This window comes from Canis lupus, chromosome 24 (genome assembly GCF_048164855.1).
Source record: "Canis lupus baileyi chromosome 24, mCanLup2.hap1, whole genome shotgun sequence".
In the NCBI taxonomy this organism is placed as follows: domain Eukaryota; kingdom Metazoa; phylum Chordata; class Mammalia; order Carnivora; family Canidae; genus Canis; species Canis lupus.
Window position 1 is genome coordinate 36,102,103 of NC_132861.1, and position 22,878 is coordinate 36,124,980.

Genomic DNA, 22,878 nt, shown 5'->3' on the forward strand with positions numbered 1-22,878 from the left:
CAGACAGAGCAGGGGCACATGGGAGACCAGGCCAACAGCAGCGTCCTCAGTCGGGGCTGATCTGAGTATGGAGGAGGCATGCAGTTTGAATTTTTGAATGTGATGGACAGTGGAACAACTGTTTGGAGATGTGGGCCTGACCCTCAGGGGAGACGAGGTGCCAGAGATATAGCTCTTGGGGTCAGCAGTGTGGAGCAGAGCTTGAGATTCTGGGGTTGGGCCTCTGTTTCTAGGGAGACAAGAAGAGGCCAAGGGAGAAAACAGTGGAGAGGGGCACCTGGGTGGCTCAGTGGTTGAGCATCTGCCTTTGACTCAGGAGTAGGATCCCAGGGTCCTGGGATCGAGTCCCACATCAGGCTCCTCGTGGGGAGCCTGCTTTTCCCCCTGCCTATGTCTCTGCCTCTGTGTCTCTCATGAATAAACAGATAAAATCTTAAAAAAAAAAAAAAAAGAAAAGAAAAGAAAACAGTGGTGCAGGGGCAAACAGGACGCTTAGTGGATGAATCCTTTCTGTTCTCATTTTCCCCACAGGCCCTCAAAGTGATGTGGACTCTAAGCAGTACCTGTTTGTGCACAGTACCTGGGCCAGATGGCTCCCAGCAGCCCGTTCTCTCCCCCTGCTGGTCATGTGATTTAATTATTAACCCAGGAAAGGCAATTCCCCATGGAGGGGGCTCCACGGCCCATTAAAACTCTGCGAGCTGCACTTCACAGGCCCAGACTCTTCCCGGCCTGGTATATTCTGGGCCTGCAGGGAACCTACATTTCTCCCTGACCTGTGCTGCAGTGAACAAAGTATTATCTTCTGGCGGGGCCTCGGGGGACACAAACCAGACTTGTGGAAGGGGAGGCAGCCCGGGCCTACACCATTACAGGTAAACCGCCTGCACCTAGAGCTTTCTGTAGCCTGATGCCACGGCGAGCTCCCTGGGCCACTCCAGTCTCAGCTCCAGAGCTGTGGGCACCAGCTTGGCTGGTTTTCTCACCCGTCACACTAAAAAAGCACAAAGAGCAAGCAGGCCACCCTGCACCCTGCAACTTGCCTCTGCCTTGTGACTGTGCTTAATATAGGTCAAATGAAAACAGCTCCCAAAATAGACCTTCTCTGAGAAGCAGCTGCGTCTGTGAAATGCTCCACGAAAGGGAAGAGGTGTGGGTGACAGGGGAGTGTAGTTCTCCTCAGGTGTTACGTAACCTGGACCTGGAAATTGGGGCCAAATATCTGGGGAGGAAGAGCTAGTGGGGTCCTGCCCCCGCCCCTGCCCACCCCCACCCCAGGCCCGGGAAGTAGCCCAGCCCTTACAGACAGCGGCAAGTGTGCAAGGAGAGGGCTCTGTCCCAGACAACAAGGTCACCCCTCAAAGCATCACTCTGGGGAGCTTGTCATGCACGCCCAAGTGATCACATGACTCTCACCAGAACTGGCTGGAGGCCCCAGATTGGGGGAGGGGGTGGCTCCCCCAGGAGAGCTGGTGCAGGGGATGAGTTTCTTTTCTTTCTTTCTTTCTTTCTTTCTTTCTTTCTTTCTTTCTTTCTTTAAGATTTTATTTATTTATTCATGAGAGACACACACACACAGAGGCAGAGACATAGGAGACATAGGCAGAGGGAGAAGCAGGCTCCATGCAGGGAGCCCGATATGGGACTTGATCTTGGAACTCGAGGATCACGCCCTGGGCTGAAGGCAGATGCCCAACCACTGAGCCACCCAGGTGTCCCAAGGGGATGAGTTTCATCTGCCCCGGGTGGTGGGCTGAGGGGGCCTAGCAGAGCAGGACAGGCATGTCTTTGTTTAAGGCTAGAGGAGCTTTAAGCAAGAGAACACCTGCTATGTGCCCCTCCTCCTGCAGGTGCCACTTCTTCCCTGCTGTCCCCCGGGGAGCCTCCAGTGTGGCCCAGCACTCCCCACCGTATTCTTCCTTTGTCTTTTCCATCTTTGCCTCAGCCCAGAGGAGGGGGTTTCTATAATGAAAGAGCAGCACCTCCACCATTATTCGTTTTCCACTCACTTGGTGATAATTTAGTGAGGGCTGCCTCCCTTTAGAGGATCAAGACTTCCCTGAAGAAGTGACTGGAAAAGAGACAAGAAGCTGACAAGGAGGGAGCCAGGCAGGGGAAAGAAGTCAGGGGGGTTGAGGAAGCACCTGCCAGAGCAAACAAGACACGTGCAAAGGCCCAGAGGCACAAGGGCAAGCATCTCTCTAGGAGAAAGCACAAGTATGGCAATGACTGGATGACAGAGAGGCCTGGCAAGAGGTGAGGCTGACCACCTGTCAGCCAGCCACCTGAAGAGCCTCAGAAGTGTGGACTTCCTCTTGACAGACGTGGGGAACTGGTGTGGCAGGGGCTTCTCCAATGTGGCAGCCTGTTAGAAGGGCAGATTGTGGGCCGCACCTCAGGTCTACTCCGTCAAGACACTCTGGAGGTCCTGTTGTGCAATCTTTGCATTAACAAGCCCTCCCTGTGACTCCGATTCACACTGAAGTTTGAGAACCACTGAGAAGAAAGTGTGGCTGTGGATTTGTAGAGGTGGAGACAGTGAGCAGAGGTGGTGCCCCCAAGTTTGGCTGGGAAGGAAAGATGGGGGGAGGTTGGGGGTCTGGCAGTGAGAGAGACCATCTTGGGTGGGTTCCCTGGGAGGCAGGTGCTGAGATGCAGGTTTGCTGGTGGCAGTCCATGGGGTGATGCAGCACGAGGAGCAGAGGTGGAACTGGAGTGTGGCTTGTGGTGACACAGGCCTGAGCAGAGCGCTCTGGGAGCTGTGGAGCTAGGGTGGCCTTCAGAGTTGACCCAGAATCAGGACAGGCAGGATTGAGACTTCACCCCCTTTATTATTCATGCCTTTTTATTTTCTGTATTTTTCTCACATTTTAATATCTTGCTGATCCCAGAGAGACTGCCCCTGGTATGGCTAGCTAATTCTTAGAGGTAGCAAATGACTCCCTTGTGAGCATAACTTTCACAACCAATCAAGAGTTCAGACCCTCAACCGTCACCTTTATGGGACTCTTTTTATTATTATTATTATTATTATTTTTTCTTTATGGGACTCTTAAAGGATTCTTACACTCAGGGCCACTAACCCCCGCACTAGTTACTTCAGGTCAGACATTAGATGACGAGGGACAGCTCTTATATCCTAGAGTCCATAAAATTATTCAAACTAGCCGATCTTAAACCTACTTATGCTGCCTTGCATCACTTTTCCCATGGAAGCCATAATAAAAGTTATTGCCCACATCTTCCTCTCTTTCTCCTTGCTCCTCTGTCTCCTGATAGAAATGTGCACTTCTTCACATGGCCCTGCATGGTGTGCCTTGCCTTCTATTTCTAGGGATCTGTGTGTATAAACTTCTTTCTTCACGACAGTCATCTGCATGCCTGTATGTCTTTCCTTATCTGCTTAAAACAAATCCAGAGTACCCTTCAAATACTCTAGCACCAGTCAGTTAACTACCCACCTTGGGGAACGGGGGTTACCTGAGACCAAGCAACTCTCCTTGGCAATCCTCAGGGGGGGCCTCAGGTGTGAGCAGCCAGTGGCCACACTTCCAGCAGCTGGGAGATTGAATGCCTCAGTCCAGAGGGGGCATCTGGGTTATGCATCAGGGCATCCACTGCAGAGAGATCTTTTATAGTTGGAAGAGACTTGAGAATGTTTAAATGCTAGGGCGTCTGGGTGGCTCAGTTGGTTAAGTGCCCAATTCTTGGTTTTGGCTCAGGTCATGATCTCAGGGTCCTGGGATCCGGCCCCTGTGTCAGGCTCTGTGCTCATTGTGGAGTCTGCCGGAGATTCTCTTTCTCTCCCTCTGCCCCTCCCCCTGCTCACTTTATCTCTCTATATATAATTTAAAAAATGTTTACGTGCTGGCAAGTTGAAAGGGAGGGATTAGATACAGGAAAGGAGAGAAAAAATGGAGGGGTCAACTTAGCATGTCAGGGCCAGGACTGAAGTACAGGAAGAGGGATAAGCATTGGACCTAGGGAGAGATACCTTCCCATTATTTTGGGAGGAAGGTAGAGAATTCGGGTAGTTCTTGTTTCATAAATCCTATTTTTTCCCAGTAAAAAAGAACTAAGAAAGAGAGGTAGGGATATTTGCTGAGGGTTGAAAGGTTTGAAATTATTACCAGGGCCAATGGGAGGGAAAGAAGGGACTAGAAAATCACAAACAGTGCAACATTGAGGACCCAATGGACCACCCCATTTTAGTGGCAACCATCTGTTGAGTTGTGTGCTTTCTCATCAACAGCCTGGGTTACAGAGAGATAAGGCAAGAAGTCAGATTCCTCCAGGGCTGGAGTTCTGTCTGGAACTTCCTAGGTTAGACATCCAGGAGAAGGTAAAAGATGGTGCTGAGGGGTGCTGGGTGGCGCAGTCAGTTAAGCCACTGAATCTTGGTTTTGGCCCAGGTTGTGATCTCAGGGTGGGGAGATCAAGCCCCGTGGTGGGCTCTGTGCTCAGCAGGAGTCTGCTTAGGTTTCTCTCCCCCTGCTTGCCCTCTCTCTCTCTGTCTCCAATAAATAAATAAATCTTAAAAAAAGATGGCACTGAGCTGATGGTTGCAGTTTGAGGAGCCTGGGCTGGAAAGAGGGACACAATGATAGCAGAAAACAAGCAATGCACAAGACAGATGGATTGGATGAGGCCAGGAGACAGCTGCAGTGGGAAGCAGTGGCTGAGTGGGAGAGCTGCAAGAATGGGCTGAACAGGGATGTGAGGGTGCAAGCTGCAGAAGTGCAATGGTTCTAGGCACAAAGGAGCTTCCAAGTGTGCCCTGGGGAGTGGGTGGTGGAGATAGAATAGAAGCTAAGCTCTTGAAAGTGAGGCAGTCCGGGACCCAGGAAGCCATAGTGTTGGATGGCTCATACTTGTGAATGCTGAATTCACCTCGAGGAGGTCAAGACCCAAATTTTTGCTTTTACATATTCGTTAAATTTAATAGAATAAATGTCATAAAAAGAGAGAGAGAGAAAAAAAAGAGAGAAACGTTCCAAAAATCATATGTAGGTTATGGCCTGAAAAAGATGAAGTAAAAAGCCTGGAGGAAAAGTCCAAAAAATTTACAGGGTTGCTTTTAGGTGATGAGTGCTTACAGAGTCATGAGCAGTTATTTCTGGGGGGGGCAAGCGTTGTGAAGACAGAGACTCTAGAAACACAGTGAACTGGAATTTGGCCAGGGAAGGAAGAGGGGGTCAGCACCTGGCGCCTGCAAGGGGGCATGCAGAGGGCAGCACGTCCTGGAGCCTGGAAATGGGCTCTTAGCGCTCAGCTGCAATGCTCAGGCCTGCAGGGAGGTGGCGCTCCCAGCTCCTGCTCCGTGTCCGTACTCTACTTACTTAGGCCGTGTCTTGGTCAGCCTTGTCTCATGACCATTACCACAGGTTACCAGGACTGCCAAATGAGAGTTGTGTTTCTTCTTTAAAAGGAATTTTGGAAAAATAAAATAAAATAAAAGGAATTTTGGAGCAAAAGGAGCCCAAGAAATCATATAATTGTACACATTAGATAAATATAATTGAGCTCGGGGTGTCAGCTCACAGGGAGGACAGGGGGCCATTTACGGAGATGCTTTCCTCTCTCCTCTCCTTCTTGCACCCCTCTCTTGGCCTCTCTCCAATCTACTTATTGAATAGCTTCTGGACTTATGATAGCAAGACACACCTTCACTTTAGGACACTTTCAAGAAAGAAAATGGCTAAGATGCACACACAAAAACAAAACTACAACGCTTGCCCCCCAAGAAATAAGCACGCATAACTCTGTAAATGCTCATGGCCCAAAAGCAACCCCTATAAATATTTTGACTTTTTTTCATCCACGCTTTTTACTTCATCTTCTTCAGGCCATAACCTACATATGATTTTTGGAATTGTTTCTCTCTTTTTCTTTGTATGACATTCATTCCACTAGATTTAGCGAATACATATAAAAGCGAAAACTATTTAAAAATCAACCATAATGTAATGTTACACCCCAGGTATAGGACTAAATAAAATTGATGTAAAAATAGGCATCGGATTTTAGATAGTGCTTTGGAACCTGCCTGTTTTGCTTAAGTTTGTGTCATTCTAGGGAAGTCTCTGTGACCCTTGGATCCACTTTTTCTCTGTCCTGTGGTCTGTCCTGTGGTCTGTCCCAGAGGCTGACTATAAAGCAGCCTTGCCCTCTCGCTTCCGGGTGAGTCTGCTGCCTCTGGCCCCCTGTGAAAGGTTACCATTCCTCTCCTCACAGACATTTCTGCAGGATCTTCCTTCTAGGTGCCTTTAATAGCTCTGTCCCCCAGGGCCAGGACTAGCATGGGGTGAGGCAGGTGCCTCTGGCGCAAACATGTAAGGAGGCACTCACTGTGACTTGCTCAACCCTGAGGGTGAATGTGTCCTCAAATCCTGCATCCTAAGTGCCTCATTGAGCTTGCTGTGGTCCCGCACTTCCTCCCCAAAGCCCTCGAGGTCTAGTGACAGTTTGTTGTTACTAGCTCTCAGTTACTTCACCACCTTCAGGTGTCCCCCTATTTTCTGGCCTCATCTTTGTAAGTAGCCCTTTTATTAATTGCTCCTTGATTTATCCCAATTTGAGTGTGCATCAAGTTCCTCTTGGAACCCTGCTATAGCTGTGTGCATCTTTCCATAGCACTTAGTCATTAAAAAAAAAAGATTTTTGTTTATTTATTTGAGAGAGAGAGCGCACACAGGAACAGAGTGGGGCGGGGCGGGGGGGAGAGGGAGAGGGAGAAGCAGGCTCCCTAATTAGCAGGAAACCCGATGCAGGGCTCAATCCCAGGACTCTGAGATCATGACCTGAGCTGATCAGGAGGTTAAGGCAGACGCTTAACCTCCTGAGCCACCCAGGTGCCCCACACTTACTAATTTTTTTTACATTATTTCTAATGTTTTATTTCCTACCTGAAATACAATCAGTTAAAAAAAAATCTCATTCCCTCCTGTTAGAATTCTATGGTTTCCAAACTATTGCTATTACAAATAATGCTGCAAATACATGGGCATTTCCTTGGGTTAATTCCTACTAGAATTCCTGGGTTAAACTGTATAAAAATTTTTATGGCTTTTGATATTTATTATGTATTTTTGGTTTTTTTTTTTTTTTTTTACATTTATTATGTATTAAGATGTACCTGGTTTCAACTTGCGTTCTTTGTTGTGAATAGGCAGGAACATGGTTTCAGTCATGTGTTCATCCTTTTTGAATTGTTTGTGAGCTTTACTTATTTTTCAGGGCAATGATACATTCTTCCTATTGGTTTATAATGGCTCTTTATGTATTAAGAATATTAATCTTTTGTCATTTGTTATAAATATTATTTCCCAGTTTGTTGCTTGACTTCCATCTTGTTTATTGGCATCTCATAATTTAATGCTTGTGTACGGGCATACAAAAATTTCAATTTTCTCTCTTTAGAGATATCCACTTCTTGCTTTTGTTTTTTTTTTTTTCTTTGCTTCTAATCTTAGAAAGACTTCCCTCCCCAATATTATATAAATGTTTTGTATTATTTTTCTCACATTTTTATAGTTTTGTATTTCATGTTGAACTATTTCAACTGAAATTAATGTTTTTCTGAATAGTCGATTGTCCTAGCTTCTGTACTTCCCTAATTTAAATCTCATTTTTATTATATATTAAATAACCACTCCTACTTAGGTTTGCTCCTAGACTTTCAGTGCTGTCTCATGGAGCTATTTATTCTTGTGACAGAACCATAATGTTTTAATTGTTATAGCTTTACAGGAAAAAAATAAATAAGACATGATCTTCTCCCCTTCATACTCCCTTAACTTTCTTTTTCAAATAATTTTTGACAATTCTGCTATACTGATTTTTTCCAAAAGAAATTTTTTTTCCCAAAAGAAATTTAACTTATTTTCTAAACTTGCACTAAAAACACAAAATTTTATTGGAATTACTTTATACCTATAAATTCATTTAAAGATTATCAATATTTTTAAAATATTAAACTATTTCAATGAGATATATAGCTATCTCTCAGTTGATTCAATTTACTTTAAAAAATCTAAACTTCTTTCATATTAAATTTTTATAATTTTCTTCAAATATGTGTTGATTTAATGTAGATCTTATTTAAATTCTAGTTAATTAACATACAGTACAATATTGGTTTCAGGGATAGAATTAGTGATTCATCACTTACATACAATACTCAGTGCTCATCACAACAAGAGCGCTCCTTGATACCCATCACCCATCCAGCCCTTCCCCCATCCACCTTCCTCCATCAACCCTTAGTTTGTTCTCTATCATTAAGAGCCTCTTATGGTTTGTTTTGCGCTTTTCCTCTCCACCCTATTTGTTCACCTGTTTTGTCTCTAAAATTCCACATGAGTGAAATCATATGGTACATGTCTTTCTCTGACTTATTTAGCTTAGCATAATACACTTTGACATATTACATACCATATAATACACACTTAGTTCCAACCACATCATTGTAATTGGCAAGATTTCATTCTTTTTGATGGCTGAGTAATATACCATCATATATATTATAAATATATTTTATATTATTTAAATTAATATTTAATATAATATATAAATAAACATATAAAATATATAATGTATATATTTTTATGTATACCACTTCTTTATCCATTCTTCAGTTGATGGACATTTGGGTGCTCCACATAGTTTGGCTATTGTTAATAATGCTGCTGTAAATATCTGGGTGTATGTACCCTTTCGAATCTGTATTTTTGTATCCTTTGGGTAAATACCTAGTAGTGCAATTACTGGATCATAGGGTAGTTCTATTTATAACTTTTTTGAGGAAACTCCACACTATTTTCCACAGTGCCTGCACCAGCTTGCATTCCCACCAATAGTGCACAAGGGTTCCCCTTTCTCCTTACCCTTGCCAATGCCTGTTGTTTCTTGTGTTGTTAGTTTTAGCCATTCTGACAGGTACTAGCTGGTATCTCATCATGGTTTTTATTTGTATTTCCCTGATGATGAGTGATGTTGAGCATCTTTTCATGTGTCTGTTAGCCATCTGGATGTCTTCTTTGGAAAAATGTCTATTCATGCCTTCTGCCCATTTCTTAACTGTAGTATTTGTTTTTTGGCTGTTGAGTTTGGTAAGTCTTTACTGCTTATAGGTCTGTTCACATTTTCTATTTCTTCCTGTCTCAGCTTTGATAGTTTGTATGTTTCTAGGAATTTGTCCATTTCTTCCAGATTGCCCAGTTTGTTGGCATATAATTTTTTTACAATATTCTCTTATAATTGTTTATATTTATATGATGTTGGTTATTTTACTGTGTTTAGAAAGAACTTCCGATTGAAGATTGACCTAGATATAGTTGCCGTTTATATAGATATTACTGGTTTGTAATTTTTTAAAAATATGTATTTAAATTATGGTAAAATACACATATCATAAAGTTTACCACTTAAATCACTTTGAAATAGATAGCCCTGTGGCATTAAGTACATTCACCATCACCCACTTCAGAACATTTTTCTTCTTGTAAAACACAACTCCATACCCATTAAGCACTAATTGTCCTTCCATTGCCTCAGCCCCTGGCAACCACTGTTCTACTTTCTGTCTCAATGAATTTGAGTACTTATTCTAAGTGCCTCATATGAGTGGAATCATAAAGTATTTATCCTTTGGTGACTGGCTTCTTTCTCTTAACATAATGTCTTCACAGTTCATTCATTTTATAGCATGTGTCAGAATTTCTTTCTTTTTTAAAGGCTGAATAATATTCCACCATAGATATATAATATATCATATGTATCATATTTTGTCCATTCATTCCTCTGTTGATGGGCACTTGGGTTGCTTCTACTTTGGGACTGTTGTGAATAATGCTACTGTTGAACATGGGTGTGCAAACATCTCTTCAAGGTCCTGCTTTCAACTCTTTTGAGTATTGTTGGTTTGCAACATCCTCAGGAGCTTTCTGGGTATAATATGAAACTAGCTCTAGTACAGGGAGGGCAAAGGGAGTCTGAAGAAAGAGGCAGAGCACTCTAGTTTGGTAGGTGGCAGGTTTGATAAGCAAAGGAACTTAGGTATGAGGCTTGTCTTGGGCAGTTGCAAAATGAACAGATCTCTACACCTGCCTGCTAGAATTTTAAATGTTTATATAGAGGATTTAACTGGGTTTAGTCATGTACCCAGTCCAGATAGTCTCAACACATTTCTATCTTGAGGTTGTATCCTTGGGGCAGTTTCTGGCAGCAGAGAAGGCAAGTGGAACACATATTCCAAGGACAGGAGAGGAGGATGAGAGCTTGGATCCAGCTTACAGATCAATTGGCAATCACGTCTTCTCTCTCTCTCTCTCTCTCTCTCTCTTTTTATTTTTATATTTTAAAAAAGATTTCATTTATTTATTCATGAGACACACACATACAGAGGCAGAGACACAAGCAGAGACTCCCCTGCAGGGAGCCTGATACAGGACTTGATCCCAGGACTCCAGGATCACAACCTGAGCCAAAGGCAGACACTCAACCCCTGAGCCACCCAGGCATCCCTCTCTCTCTCTTTTTAAAAACATACAGTATTATATTAGTTTCAGGTGTACAGTATAGTGATTCAATAATTCCATACATTACCTGTTGCTCATCATGACAAGTACACTCCTTAATCCTCATCCCCTATGTAACCCATCCCACACCCGGTCATGTCTTCTTGATACCCTCCTCAGACAGATACATATCCAGAAGTGGAATTGTTGGCTCGTATGATAGTTTTATTTTTAATTTTTTGAAGACTCTCCACTCTGTCTCCCATAGTGGCTACACTATTTTACACTCCAACCAGCAGTGCACAGGGGTTCCAATCCCTCCACATCCTCACCACCTTGTTACTTCCTGCTTTTTTGGAAGAATCCTCCTAACGGATGTGAGATAGTATCTCACCGTGGTTTTGATCTGAATGTCTCTAACGAAATAGTGATGTTGAGCATCTTTACATTTATATATCTACAGAAATGTCTATTCAAATCCTTTGCCCATTTTTTCATTGGGCTGTTTGGTTTTTGTTGTTGAGTCTTATGAGTTCTGGATACTAATCCCTTATCAGATATGTGATTTGCAAAGAGTTTATCCCATTTTATGAGTGTTTTTTATTCTGTTGATAGTTCCTTGGATGCACAAAAGTTTTTATTTATTTTTTTAAGATTTATTTATTTATTCATGAGAGAGAGAGAGAGAGGCAGAGACACAGGCAGAGAGAGAAGCAGGCTCCTCACAGGGAGCCTAATGCGGGACCCGATCCCCGGACTCAGGATCACGCCCTGAGCCAAAGGCAGACGGACGCTCAACCACTGAGCCACACTGCACAAAAGTTTTTTAATTTCTAAGAAGTCATCTTAGCAATATTAAGTCTTCCAATTCATGAACAAGGGGTATCATTCCATTAAGATATGTTTTCAATATTAAGAATGGACAGTGGAAATTTTCAAATTTTTTTTTGGAATTGAGATGATAATTTTTAAAGGGATCATTCCATTAATAGATGTATTAATATTCAATCATTCTGCATTTCCAGGATGAAGCCAACCTGGTTATGGTCAACTAGTCTTTGTAGTACTGGATTTAACTTGCTAGTATGTTTGGCATTTTTGTTTTTCTATTCACAAGAAAGATTGGTAATTACTCTCTTTTGGACTTTGTTGGATTTTACTGTCACACTTATGCTAGTTTTATAAAATGTATTGGGAGACTTCCTATATATTTCTCTAATGGTGAACACTTTTTTGACTAGGGAAATAGCTGTAGTCATTACATTTTTATAGCAGTTACAAATTTCACACAGGTTCCAAGATACAGATATATAACTGTCATTTCTCAATATAGATACTTAGTTGAAGACACTCCATTTCTGCTGATGAGAGAAAACTTACTCATAAATTTTAACTACTTTGTTTTTGGTTTTTAAAAAAGATTTATTAATTTATTTGAGAGAGAGAGAGAGAGCACAAGTGGGAGGAGCATAGGGGGAGGCAGCGGGAAAGGGAGAGAGAATCTCTCTCTCTCTCTCTTTAATATTTTTTATTGAAGTTCAATTTGCCAACATAGAGTATAATACCCAGTGCTCATCCCGTTAAGTGTCCCCCTCAGTGCCCGTCACCCAGTCACCCCATCCCCCTGCCCACCTCCGCTTCCACTATCCCTTGTTTGTTTCCCAGAGTTAGGAGTCGGGAGAGAGAATCTCAAGCAGACTCTGCACTGAGCACAGGGTCTGACTCAGTGCTTGATCTCAGCACCCTGAGATCACAACTAGAGTGGAAACCAAGAGTTGGATGCTTAACCAACCACCCAGATGCCCCATTTTTAGCCACTTTTGTATGGAAACATGTCAATTTAGAGTATAAATTGAAATCTAATCCCCACCCCCATCATTTCCCTTCCCCATTGTGATCTGAATTCTAGGAGGCTTACTTATCTTTCTAGCATGAGATATTTGGTGCTGGCGCCACCTTCTTCTGTCTTTGGTTCCTGCTGCCATAGGTACTCAGCTCAGGTCTAGCATCTCTTGGCAGTGAGCCCACCAACGCTGCATCTCCCTTGTCCTGACACAACTCTTCAGTCTTTTTTACCTGCTCATTCACTGCTTCCATGGGTCCCTAGGGCTTGTCTGCTTTCCCTCAACTGTCCAGGGTCTAGGGCACAAATCCCCACCTGCCAATCAGCCAGATGACTCTCTCAACAATTTTGATCTTACCATGTTTATTCTGTGTCCTCCAAAGCTTGTTGGGCCATGGAAAGCCAGCCTGTGGACCTCTTTGCTCTTGTACTCCTTTCAAACTATTCAGGATTTCTCTTACTCTGCCCCCCACAGTTTCAACCAGGAGAAAGCCACGATGCTGAGCACTCTTCAGAGACTCTTTATTTGGTGTCTGTGAAACCACCTACAAATCTCCAGTAAGAAATCTGTCCTCTTGTGATCCTAAACGCTGTGCCCTCGGTGATTTCATCTATAGCCATTGACTTGTAAAGTCAAGTTTTTTAAAATAAAAAACAAAATAAAAATAACTTCTTTCTAAAAAATCTGGCTCTTGAAAATCAAGTATTTTTGGCATTCAGGCTCTGTCTCTCCAATAAGGCAATACGTGCCTTGAAACTCAAAGCTGAGCAACCACTTTCTTGTTCCATCCTCCTTGCCTTATCCATAAAGCAGTGAATGCCTTTGAATAAGGATGGATGATGAGCTCTGCGAAAGTAGGAGAAACAGGAGTTACTTTCAATAAAAAAAAAATTTCCTCAATTGATGTTAAATAAAATATCTTGCTGTTTTAGAAATCATTTTCTCATAAAATCAGCTGGGTCTAGTGTGTGTCCAGAAGGTAATTCTTTAATAACATTTTCAGTTTTCCATTATTATTTGTTTCTTTGTGTTTTTTTTTTATCTTTTGTAAATTTGAATACCTTTATGTATTCTGAAAAGCTATCAGTTTTATCAGTGTTTTCAATTGATTAGCATAGTGTTATACATGGTCTCATGATAAAAATACCTTAATATCTATGATTATGTCCCTTTCCTTACATTTTATTTTTTAGAGAGGGAGGGAGAAAAAAAAGAGAATGTGCATGTGGGGTGGGTAGGGGGCAGAGGGAGAGGGAGAGAGAGAATCTTAAGCAGACTCCAAGCCCAGTGTGGAGACCTACTTTTCCTTCCATTTTTGGTCCTTTCTCTCTTTGACCTGCATCTGTCACCATTCAGTTGCAGAAATACAGTCCTTCTCACAGGAGTAACCAAAAAGAAAACTGTGTCAATGTGGAAAATAACTTACAGAATCACTGGAGAGACTGAAGAAGCAGACTTAAGGTTGAACTCTCAAAGGCGACTTCCAAAGGCACATGTGCAACTTAGGGAATCCCTACCATGTCCCCCATTCTCCTACATGCCAGCTTTTAGAAGTTTGTAAGAATCATCTCAATGACATCTCACAAAACCCCATGAGGAAAGACAAAAATAAAATCATTGAGTCCATGGTCTCCATAGCCACAAACAGGCCAAAAGGCAGAGGACCAAGACCTGACATCATCTTCCAGGTGTGAGGTTACATGGGTCAGAACAGAGTTGGGATGTGTCACCCACGCTTGGTGGCCACTGCAGGCAAGTACTTAAGACCTGAAGAGTCAAGGGCAGTCAGTATCTAATAACCAGAATTCTGGACTAATCTGATCCTGAGATCAAATTATTTTCTTAGCAGGAGATCCTTGATTTAATTCTGCTCTAGAAAGATGATGTACGGTCCCAGGATACAATTGGATGAAGCTCTGCCTAGAGTGGGAGGTGGAGGGAGAATTTGTTAAGGCAGGATGCAAACAGGAGAAAACGGAAGCATGTGTTAGTGGTCTGGATACCCTCTCTCCCACCTCCACCCCTCCACCCCAAGTAGTTCAAAGAGAGTGAACAGTGAGTTCCTAAGCCTGGAAGACTGGCAGGATCCTAATCATCTTCATATGGAAATCTGAGGACTGCAGGCTTGGCTTGGACCATCCATTCAAGCCACACACACAGGTTACCATGTCCCTCTAGCTGGTGGACAATGTGACTATGAGGTGTGTGTGATGCTTGCTTCCCTTTGCTCTGGGGCTTACCCAGAAATGCATCCTTAGCCTCAGCACTTACGCATTTCAAACTTGTAGCCTCTTGTGTAAGATTCCATGGTATAATATCAGAAAGGGAGACAGAACATGAGAGACTCCTAACTCTGGGAAATGAACTAGGGGTGGTAGAAAGGGAGGTGGGGGGGGTGACTGGGTGATGGGCACTGAGGGGGCACTTGATGGGATGAGCACTGGGTGTTATTCTATATGTTGGCAAATTGAACACCAATAAAAAATAAATTTATAAAAAAAAAAGATTCCATGGTATAGAGTCAAGCTTCCTTGCTTTCATTCTTAAAATGAACTTCTTGTGCTTCAAGCTGCCCTTACCCCACATTGTGCCTCAGTTCCCCAGATTTTTAAGGAAACAAATTAGTTCATGTTTACCCTATCATGCTTTCTTCCTCCCAGCCTGCACCTGTCCGGGTTGTGAAAGAAAGTTAATTTCTTCTTCCTGTCTTCATTTTTTTCAAAAGATTTATTTATTTATTTGAGAGAGAAAAAGAGACAGTGAGAGTGAGCTCAAACAGGGGGAGGGGCAAAAGGACATGGGGAGAGAGAGAATCTCAGACACCTTGCTGAACATAGAACCTGACTTGGGTCTTGATCCCGTGACCCTGAGATCATGACCTGAGCCAAAATCAAAAGTCAGATGCTTAACTGACTAAGCCACCGAGGTACCCTCATTTTTTTAAAATACAGTACTCTACTAGGCTTATTTATTTATTTATTTATTTATTTATTTATTTATTTTTCTATTTTAATGCATTTTAAAAAGTAATCTGTACACCTAATGTGGGGCTCAAACTCATAAGCCTGAGATCAAGAGTCATATGCTCCAGCAACTGAGCCAGCCAGATGCCTCCAGCCTGTCTTCATATTTAAAGTTCTCTCCAAGTCCTTATCACAGTTCGTATATTATATTTCCAGCTGCCTTTTTTTCTAGGCCTTCATGTCTTTGGTGAGTAGCAAACCCCCACACAATGCCCCAGGTGGGAACAGCATGGCTTGTTTGTGCGTATGGGCAGTGGACAAAAGGAAAGAGCATTGAGTGTACTTTCTCAGCTGAGGAGCCCAGCAGGGCTGGTGCTGACTGTCAGGGGTAATCAGTCTCATGAAGCCCAATGCAAGGATAAGTTTAAAAAACAACCACAGTGAAACTTAAGCATGAGCAGTGTATTTGCAAAATCTCAAAGTATTTCCTCCCAAACACTTTGTAATTACAAAGAGGAAAATAGTGAGTCTACGGTGGAGAATCCTGGAGGATACCACCTTAACCAAGTGACCAAGGTCATTATCACCAGTAGTAATAGATCAGCATCATGTACCCTCTGATCTGATGCCCTGAGAAGAGCAGGCCACCTCTGCGGTCTCCTTCCTGATAATGTGTGACCTTGATCAAATCATGAGAAAGCATTCTCCAAATATCTGATGAATCTGTTTCAAAAATGTCAAAGAGTGAGTGTCTGCTATAATGGAATGATACGACTGGGTGGCTTATAAACAACAGACATGGGTTTCTCACAGTCCTGGAGGCTAGGAAGTCTGAAATCAAGTTACCAGCAGATTAGGTGTCTGGTGAGAGCCACTTTCTGGTTCATAATGGACCCTATCTCTCTGTGTGTTCACATGGTGGAAGGGGTGGCAAAGCTCTCCAGGGCCTCTCATAGGAACACTAATTTCATTTGTGAGGGTTCCACCGCCATGACCTAAACATCTCCCCAAAGCCCCAGCTCCAAATACATTGTAGATTAGGCTTCAACACATGAATTTTGGGAAGGGACAAATATTCAGTCTATAGCAGCACCAAAGAACTCTAACAGACTGGTGCTAACTAAGGAGACATGACAACTAAATACAGTGTGGGATTCTGGATTGGATCCAAGAAGAGAAAAAGAAAATTCATGAGATCCACATAAACTCTATAGTTTAATTAATAGTACAGTATGAAGGCTGATTTCCTAGTTTTGATAATTGTTCTTTGGCCAGGCTAGGCATTAGTCTACATTAGGTGAAGCTGAAGTACAGGATATTCTCTGTGCTATTTTTGTGACTTCTCTGTAAGTATAAAATTAACTAGAAACAAACAAACAAAAATCTACAGATTCACAGGAGTAGGTTGAACAGCAGGATCCCAGAGCTTTTCCTTGGTGTTTGTCTCCATCTGGGAGGGCACAGTCATTGGTGATTAGGGTTTGACTCCTCCATTAGCCCTGGAGGACAAAGCTCCAGGAGGCAGCATTCTCCCATATTTTCAGTTCCTGACACAAAGTAGGTACTCAAAGGTTTGTTGAGTATGAATGAACGAGATCCTGGCTTCCATAATGGAAACAGAATTGGCCTCCACTGTGAGAATCTTTAGAGTAACTGCGATTGTTAACATCTCTAGCCAGTCCAGCGTCCTGAGGAATCAGGGCAAGGAGCTAGATGAGCATACAGCTGGTTTGCAGTAAATCTCCAGGTTGTGCTCTCTCTCTCTCTGAGCTCCTTTAAATGGTTTGAGGTGCTTGTGATCATCTGAAGGGCATTGGAAGGGTAACCGAAGTGCAAGTCTCGAGAAATTTGTACTCCCAGTTTCTTCCTGTGATAGGTATCCGCACCCCCCCCTCCCTGCTTTTACTGGCTTTTTGGTCTTTTTCTGATTTGATTTGTAGGAACTCTTTATGAATTTTGCATGCTGAGCCTTTATTGGCTATTGGAATGCAAGATTTTATGTATCTGGGGTCTTTTGATGAAAAAAAGATTTTTTGTTTAAAACGTAGTCAATCTATCACTTTTTTCATATACTTTGTGTCTCTTCTGTTATACTTCCTTCCCTACCTTAAGGTCATGAAGTTACTCTCTTATATTTTCTTCCAAAGGTTTAAAAATCTCTACTTTAATATCTCATTTATTTCATTTTTTAATTCTCCTGAAATTTGTTCCCTGTAAAGTAGGGTGTCATATCTCATTTTATTTTTACACATAGAAATTCAATGCCCCTGGCATCATTTATTAGATAGCCTGTCCTTTCTTCATTGACATCAAATGTCACTTCTGTCTTGTAAAGAACTTTGTGTAAACAAATGAGATTACTGAGTGGCTGCGATGGAAACTTGCTTAGAGCATACTCTTCCAGGTTTTCCACTATTCTGCCTCTTTCACTGACCTGAACTATTTTACAACTCCATAAATTGTAGATAACTACAAACAATGCAGAATAATTCTTGTCTACAGACAAGTGAATAAGGTCGGTGTGGTGAAGGTTCAACTGACTACCTTCTCCCTCTGTGGAAGGAGCAAGTTTCGCTGCCATTTGTATGTTCATGTCAATATTCCTGATCTATATCTGATCAATTCTTTGGATTGCCCTTTGAACTGGTCATAAGGTCTTACCAGTTCCCTCATTAATGAAGAGTTCAATAAAAATTTTAAAATGTGCTTACTTTACATCTGATGAGAGTGATTATTTTACCTTATTTGAAATTTATCCCTTAGCAGTCACATACCAAGGACTTACAGCTTTAAGCAAACCTAAAGGAAAGTGATTACTGGGTAGCAATTATCCACTTACATAAGCTCCTCCCACACGAGCATGAACAGTTACAGTGGGCTCCAATTCACAAGTGTTTAGACCTTTTTTCCAGGAACATAGCCCTGAGTACAGAGGTACACTAGGGCACGTGACAGTGCTCTGGCTGGCCAGGGGAAAACCAAACAGAACACATAATTGGATATGTATCCTCAGTAGTGCAAGGAAACTTTCCAATACTATAATGATGGTATAATCAACACTGAGCATCTGGAATAAAGGCCCCTGACTCAGCAAAGCAAGAGACATGAGCTCTCCAGAAGCTCCCACATCTCCGTTGATTCTTCAACAAATGTTTACAAAGTGTAGCACTCAGTGCTAAAATGCAATAAATAAAGAAATAAAAGTCTCTTTGATTTAGTTGAAACTAATCACCTAACTCCAGAGATGGAACTAACCCTATGGGCCTTCCATGGGATCTCCATGAGATATATGATATGATAAAATACTGTGAAATGATATGATGTGAAAAATATGGTATTTTCATTAGAAATGAACAGGTCAAAACATAGATGTGATGCCGTCTCTGTCTTGACCCAAAAGCCACCCTATGCTCTCACTCTTGAGGCAGTCATCGTGAGGGCTCTGGTGAATGTTGCTGACTGGTTGTCCTCCAGAGAAGAACCTCCTTCAAGGGCCATTGGAGGAGGGCATAGTGTCATCTGTTTATAATCCAAGGACTATAGGCTCTATTTATTGAGTAGGCAACCCGGTAACCAAAAGAAGACTATCATTACCAAGTGGCATTTACCTGGGGACCCCAAGCCACTCAAAAGGAGGTTCTCCCAAGGACCTCTGCCAATACAAAGACATAGCAGCTGCTATCAAGAAATTTGTAACCTAACTGAGAAGAAAAGACTTGTATAGCTAGAAAGTCAAATAATGGCATGTTAGGGCAAGTGTTGTAGGTCCAAAGGATCACTTATGGAAAACTTGAAGAAGGAAATGAGAATGAGGTGGGCATTGAAGAAAGGTCAGATTTGGAAGCAAGGCAAAGTAAGTTGGAATTCCCAAAGCAGGGTAGATTGGAGAGCTAGAACAGCATGGAGAGTAAGCCATAGGAGTCCCAGAGGCAGGCAGTAGGGAGAGCCTGATTGTAAGGGAGTGTTATTTCTCAAGCATGATTAAGATCTGGAAAGAAGCCCCCCACAGTGGTGCTCTCTTCCTAGAAGGGGTAGTCAGAATTGGGCCCCCATGTGAGCAATGCTCCTTCGTTGGCCAACCAGGATATCCCCCCTAAAACTCCTAATTTGGGGAGACTTTCCTTCTCACACCTATCAAAAAATACCCAGGCTGTATGTGCAAATGGGGTGGACCACAAGCGGCCTTTCAAGAAGGTCCATTTCCTCCCATCAGACTACTCTCCCACAGGGTGGACTGGGGAGGTCCCTGGAGGCCCGGAGGGAACATTGAAAGTGGCACACAAGGCTTGGCAGAGGGAAGTCAGCCATATTCACAATGCTGTCAAGGGTTCTGACAGACATACAGCAACACCAAACCTAGTCCTCAGAGTTGGAGAGGATGGATCAGGAAAATGTGGAGGGTAAGAGCAGAGGTTTAACATCAACATGGCTGATTTCAAATCCCACTCACCATTTACTAGCTGTGTACCTTGGGCAAGGGTCTGATATTCTCTGTGCCTCAGTTTCCTTCTCTGAAAAATGGGGCTATCACTCCATACCTCATGAAATACCTGTGAGGATAAAAAGGGGTAACGTGTAGAGAAGGTAGAAGAACAGACAGTGAAGGCTCAGCCGAAGTAAGTTAATCAATTAACCTGTGAGATATTGAATATTTACTAGCAGAATCAGTTAAAAGATGATAGATAGATAGATAGATAGATAGATAGATAGATAGATAGAGACATGCTCATATGTTCCTGTGATTTTTATGTATCCTAAGCAGAGTCCTAATGTAGAAAATCAATGTTCCTGGTTGGAGCTCCCTGCCACCCCTACCCCACCACCCCTGCCCCCCTCCCCTGAAAGTCCCTGAGGACCTCCAAAGAGCACAGGTTAAAAACCGCTGATCCAAATCCATCCTTGTCCTGAGAAGGCCCTGTCAGGACATCAAGGGGACTAAGCATTTTGCTGATGGGGTCCCTATGGTTTTCCAGGTGGCCCAGTAGGGGCCCGGTCATCCCATCTTTGGGAGCCATAGGCTAGAAACCTGTGTCTGGGTGGCTTGACCCATCTCCCCTCCAGAGCCACAGATGATAAGGCTTCCCCTAACCCTTCTACCTGAATCCATTTGGGATTGCTTTGGGAAATAATTACACCCATAAGTGCCACATATAAAATAAAGCTGTCCACCTGAGTTCCTAAAAGATCCACCTTAATCTTAGCATGTACTTTCTTTACAAAGCCTCTTCCTCAGATAAGCATCCCGGACAAGACCCAGGAGAAGAGGAAGGTAAGGCCCAGGAAGGCTACCGGGATTTTATCTTTGAGGTCTCAAATGACTTGCCCAGTGAAAACCTAGAGCCTGGCCTTGTTCCAGGCCCGCTCTTTATTCCTTGGCTGATGTCTGTGAACACTGACATGCAGACCAGGCCTCTGGCAGCTCTCTGTACTCACTTGCTATCAGAAATTTTGGGCTTAATGACTTGGCTGCCTTCACTTCTCCACGGGGCAGTACTATAGCATTCAACCTTCCAACCAATCTGATGCTCAGAAGTGATTGATTGGTGCAAGGGCTTACTGGAGAGATGCTTTGAGGGCCCCAGCCATGAACACTGAGCCAGGGGCAGGTGTAAGGCACGTAGGGAGGCTGATCTAACGAGACTCTACAGGGAAACAATCAGGTGTCAGAGCTTGGGGCTCAGGCAGGCTGGAAGGACATGATGCATGAACTCCAGTCCCCCTCAAGGAAAAAAAATGATGAGCTGAGGAAGCAGCCCTTGAGACTCATTGCACTCTCCACTGTGAGGTCTGCCTTAATTCTGACCTTATTTCCTTCCAGTGTCCCTACTATTTGGATTCTTTTCTTTTCTTTTTTTTTTTTTTTTAAGATTTTATTTATTCATGAGAGAGAGAGAGAGAGAGAGAGAGGCAGAGACACAGACAGAGGGAGAAGCAGGCTCCATGCAGGGTCCCTCATGCGGGACTTGATCCCGGGACTCTAGAAGCACGCCCTGGGCCAAAGGCAGGCACTAAACTGCTGAGCCACCCAGGGATCCCCTGGATTATTTTCTTATAGCTCTTATCACTGCCTGGTTTCACTGTTGATTAAGTAAATACCTATCTTTCTCATTAAACTGTGGAGGTAAACATTGTGTTGTATCTATCCTAGAGGAAACCCCCAAATCTTGAACACTTTTTGAACATGGCTGGGACCAGTGAATGTTGACATTGAACTGGCAGCTATTCCAGTCACCTTTCCCACAAAGGACCAACTAAAGTTGCCTCCAAACCCAATGTATACCACTTTATCTCCTCTAATTGCACACTAATAGAGCGGCAAGGATGATGTATCCTCAGAGATATGTGGTACCTGACACAGAAAGGACCCAGTGAAGGTCTAACAACTGAAGGGCTTAGTGAATGGGATGACATATGGAGAAAAGTGTTGAAGAAGGAAGACTCAAAATGTCCTGTGGCTGCTACAGTTTGTGTGAACCGAGAATCAGAGATAGAGCTTATTGTAGCACAGGGTGTTTGCATCAACAGGCCTTTGGACTGAGATTGAGAGATGTAAATGGCCCAGGAGATCCTAGTGAGGATAATAAGAACACAGGATTTGGATTCAGATGGATTTGGGTTGGGATCTGGCTTTTCCACTTACTATGTGATACCAAGCTTCAGCTGTAAAGTGGGCATAGTAGTGCCCACATCATAGGGCCATGGGGAGGATTAAATGAGATAGTTCTGGTTACATGCTCATACACTGCTTGATGCATGGTCAGCGCTTAGTCAACGTCATCTGAATAGGCGCAGTGGCCCAAGGCATCCAAGGGTACAGGGCACCTAGAGGCAGAGAGCAGAGGTGGAAAAGACCATCGATCTTCAGTCCTTCCTTTCTGCAGAGAGGTGCAGGAGACAGCAGGGCCATCTGAACTCATGTGGCATTTTACAACGTCTGTTTGCCCTGCAGCTTCCTCTTAAGGTTTTCCTGCGACATGGAACCCAGAAAGCTCCAAAGCTTCAATTTAGAATAGCAAGATGATGGAGGCTGACACTGGCTAAGCCAACAGATCTCATGGCCCCTCTGTAGACCTTTAAGGACTGGCTTATGGAGACTGTTTGGAAGAGACACTCTTACTGAACTGTTACTGATTGGCATCTCATGAGCTGCTATCTTGCAGTTCTGATGGAATGTGTTTCTTTTGGTTCTTATCAGATTTAGAATGTTTTCGGGTTGAAGGAGGAAACGATGCACACAAATATACTAAGAGTCAAGAACTGTGCTCTGCCTTCCCTCCTCATCTGCAAGACAACCATGACACACGTATTAGTGCGTCCACTCTAATGAAACGGGCTGAGAGATTAAGCTTGACCAAGGTGGTAAATTCACAATTCAGGCTCAAAGCCCATGCTCTACCTCAGGAAGAGGAGCCCTCTCTATCTGGCTCTACAATCCATTCTCTCCTTCCATAGTCTCTTTGGGCCAGGAATGTTGGTGCCAGTGTGACAGATCTCTACCATGACTTTGTTAATCTCACAGAAGCCCAAACTGAGAAATGGGTTAGTGGGGCCTGC

General features: G+C 43.2%; 1 protein-coding gene and 1 long non-coding RNA gene across 6 annotated transcripts in view; one reads left to right on the top strand and one right to left on the bottom strand.

The window, feature by feature from the left end:
* Positions 1–22,878, top strand: part of PEBP4 (phosphatidylethanolamine binding protein 4) — a 246,798-nt gene that overhangs the window by 10,554 nt on the left and 213,366 nt on the right. Inside the window, exon 1 of one of the 5 annotated variants that reach the window (XM_072796278.1) lies at positions 6,433–6,532. The exons of the other annotated variants lie outside the window; for them this stretch is intronic. The gene's annotated coding sequence lies outside the window, so the exon portion shown is untranslated. Of the gene's footprint in view, positions 1–6,432; positions 6,533–22,878 lie in introns of those variants that run through there. 5 annotated transcript variants of the gene reach the window in all.
* The window catches only part of LOC140616020 (uncharacterized), a 34,201-nt gene that overhangs the window by 9,093 nt on the left and 2,230 nt on the right, over positions 1–22,878 (bottom strand). The window contains exon 2 of the long non-coding RNA XR_012016529.1: positions 12,719–13,207. This is a non-coding gene — a long non-coding RNA (uncharacterized lncRNA). The remainder of the gene's footprint in view (positions 1–12,718; positions 13,208–22,878) is intronic.